At 32.6% G+C, this 4,024-nt stretch overlaps 1 long non-coding RNA gene across 1 annotated transcript; it reads left to right on the forward strand.

Moving 5' to 3' along the window:
- Nucleotides 1–312: 312 nt before the first annotated feature.
- On the forward strand, nucleotides 313–4,024 carry LOC136276315 (uncharacterized). The gene is made up of 3 exons (XR_010714809.1): nucleotides 313–423; nucleotides 2,429–2,519; nucleotides 3,584–4,024. It is a non-coding gene; the product is annotated as an uncharacterized lncRNA (long non-coding RNA).

Here is a 4,024-nt window from a genome sequence, read left to right on the forward strand (position 1 = left end):
TTTTTAACAAAGAATAAAATATTTATTTTTAAGCAAAAGAGCAGCAAAAAGTTGTAATTTCATAATGTCTCAATATCATTAGTTGTTTAGGTTGATGAAATATTGCATATATTTATTTTAAACATGTCAACATATTATATAACGATCAATTTGAGAGCTAATTTCTGCAACAATTTTTTTTATAAAAGTCGTTAAAAAGACTTGTTTATGGTAATGACCCACATTGTTGTTTCTGTTTGCGGATTCGTGTCGTAATACCTGCCAAATTTTTGAAATAAACTACCAGTTAATTATATAAAGAAAACCTTATAAAGGGAATGCTTATGCACACATCTTGTAGCCAATATAAAGATGCTGCTTGCGGTTTGTATTCCTATCATTTTAGCCTCTCTTTTGATTCAACATGGTGCAAGCGGTAGTAAGGTAAGTGTTTAATTACAATTATCAAATATTTCTTATGCATCACGGATTCTGATAAACTCTCCAACCCACTTTGCGCTCGCTCGAAAAAGTGTCCCTGCAAGTAAATTTAACTTTTAAATTACAAGGGTGGCAATGATTTTATATTCACGTGAACGTTTTGTTAAATATACCAACATGAGTTACATGCACTGTATCTACTGGGTAATGTTATTTTATGTCAAGTTTGATTCCGTTTCCTTTCAGACTTTCTGATTTTATTTGAGATACATCAATACTGAATTGGAATTATTTTTACCGCATAAACACTTTTAAAACACTAAGTTTCCGTGCTGCTCAGAAGTATGTACGGTAAATCTACCTGCGCCCAATATCTGGGCACATGGTGAGAGACATATTCAGATCAAGTATTGTCTGATTGTTGCTTCTTGTACCCAAAAACCTGGAAGTAATTTTGACATCTTTGATATAAATTGAATTTTGATGGTCTAAATATTACGTATTATGTAATCAAATTGGACTCTATTTATCAATTCTAAGAGGTTTGTGTACGTTTTAAAAAAGTTTCAAAAAACATATGCATTAAGTCTATAACTAAATAGTTTTCCCACCTGTTTTTAATTTTAAAAAAGATTCATGATAATTTCATAATCTTGAATTATCAAGCAATTAATCAACGCCGAGTCTTCGGCGGCATACATAATGTAAAAATATCACCCATTTGATAATAGGTGGTAAACTATTTTTTGACCAAAGTGCCTACATAGTCTTTCTCAACACGATTGATCGACATTAATTTTGTTGTTTGAGTTACATTCGAAAACATTTCTTTCGTACCGCTTTGCAGCATGGACCCCCCCCCCCCTTGCAAGCTCTTGCTAACCTCACAAGGAAAAACAGTCTTAGGTTAGACTGCCATCCATTCCTCACCCCCACAGCCTCTAGATCTAGAATCCCTTTTAGGAAGAACCACCCAGAGCCAAAATTCCCATATCCTGCCCCACAAGAAAACGGTTCTGAAAACCATAATGTGTATTTTCAATATTTCCAAAGACCGTCAATGGATGGGTAAGAATGTCCATCATATAGTCTCAGAGCAAATACATTTGTACATGTAGTTGATTTTGTTGTTTTGTAACTCATTAAACACGACACTACTTCCGTAAATCAAGTTAATGATATCAGGGGAGGGGATGCTATCCGAAAACATGAAGGGGGAAATGCTATCATATCAACCGCGAGGAGGTGAGGGTAAAACTTTATGCTTTGTTACTTTTCTCTTTTATTAGAAAAAAATCTAACCAAGGTCGATCGATCGGGGGTTGAAATGCCATGCTAGAACGTGCACTTCATTGATATCGATAAAATGCTTGATATTTTGACAGGACTCTATTATTTAAACGATATTCTCTCCTGTAGTCCTCTCTAATGGATAGGACGAACACACTTGTCTGCACCGCATGTAATTCAGTGAAAACCACGAGAACGTTCATTGACCGTATACCGCTATAATTTCAATCAACTTGTACTTTCTTTAGTTTATAATTACAGTAGATTTAGCAGACAAATTATGTAGTTTATTCAAAGATATATATTTCTTTGATTCAGAACCGTAATAATCATATACTTAAATATGATATAGAAAGTCGATCCTATGTAATGCAGCATATATATGTATACTTTTATAACAATAATTAGATATTTGGTTAAAAAATATACAGGTACGGCCTACACTTTGAAAAAAATCCAAACACGAAGATTAAAACATTATAGATATAATTTGCGTATCTTTATTGATTGTCGATAAATACCGAAATTAACAACAGATGAAGACAGAATGAATTTGCTTTTATAAATTCGGCGAGCGAAATTCCGTGGTTTTTTTTATGAAAATGATAATCATGCACATGTATAAACACATGTTATGCATGCATTATAATATCATAACTACGCGGTATATGACAATTTTTCTTTGGACTGAAATAATAATTATTTTGATATTTTGCAGGTGCTTGATCGAATTCAAAAAGCCAGGTTCCTCAGTGCCATCATGGCTTCATTACAAGACGCATATCAAATACAATCGTTTACACCAAAAGGTATATATATGGATAGCCATCTCTCACGCAATGGTGGTATTACGACAGTCACGACTTAATCTGTTATGTGCTTGGTAAACTGCTTTTGGTAATTAAATGATTACATAATCATCGAAATACCACATTACAAAAGGCCGTAAATTTTACTAGTATGCATATTCCACTAATTTCTAGACGACTTCAATCAGACGATCCCTCCTCTCTCGACGACAAATGAAACTCTGTGGGCGAACTGAGATGATTAAACATTTAAAAGCTCTCGCTCTTGCATACTTTAATTAAGATAGGGAATCGTCTAACGTGGTATTGTGGGTAGTTCTTCATTTTCTGTGGTGAAGTTCTTACAAAAAAAACTCTAATTTATTTTGTACACTGAAAGTTGCTTTGCGTAACTTCACCTTGAATTAAAAGAAATATTTTTTTTAAAAATCAATAGTGTATGTTCATAAAAGTATTATGACATATTTAGTAATTTTTCTATGGATTGAGTCGTCATGCAAGATAATTGTGTAAGCATTTACAATAATGATTAAAAATGTGTGATGGCACGCAAGTCATATAAGAATTAAAAACAAAATATTGCTGACGTGTGGGGTCCAATATGCAGATTGAATCTTATAAATTGTATTCAAACTATTTGGGTTGACATTCAACTTTACAATGACCAAAATCCAAAAATAGCTGTTTACAGAAAAAAAATACAACATACACCAGACCCAGAAGGTTTCCAAAAAAAAACAACAAAAAACAAACCAAAAAAACCAAACAAAACTCTTGAACAATTTACAAAATGACCAAGCGGTTTACAAATATATCTCCACAATTGTTGAAAAGTTTTTAGATCGTATTTTTGCGATGAAAGTAATGTGACATGAAGGAGAGATACGTGTTCTTATCGTAATAAAACAGATAGGCCAAACTGATCTGATGGTTGCAAAACTATCATGGAAAAAGTTTCATTTATCGAATGGAATTTATATACATCTGACACATGAAAGAAAAATATTGAGCATTAAATAAATATTTCAATTCATGCATATGATACGATATTTTATCTTTTTCAGTTGAAAGCTGGAAAGTCAGAGCCTTTAGCAAGCAGATTCCCATGGCTTTTAAACGGATATTCAAATTTGGATTGAAGTAGGCCATGAAATGACGTTTAAACGATTAGAAGATGTCTCCATTCCCTGACAAAATACATCAACATCCCATAATAAATCTCTCTCTTATTTTCATATCTTCAAAACAAATGCAGAAGTCTGCAAAAATGCACAATGCTCCTAATATCTCGTATGAATAATTACTGTTATCTTCTGTCAAAGCTAAATTATCAAAGATTCTGATGGAACGATCTGGAATCCATTAGCATGGAACTGTTCTCTTAAAAGCAATGGAATCCAAATATATACATGTACATATATAAGAAATAAAGGTTGTGCTATTCTATTGTACTAACTTAACAACAGTTGTTGGTTAAAGAAAAGATATGAACTCATTTTAAGAGG

This window comes from Magallana gigas, chromosome 6, assembly GCF_963853765.1.
Source record: "Magallana gigas chromosome 6, xbMagGiga1.1, whole genome shotgun sequence".
In the NCBI taxonomy this organism is placed as follows: Eukaryota; Metazoa; Mollusca; class Bivalvia; order Ostreida; family Ostreidae; genus Magallana; species Magallana gigas.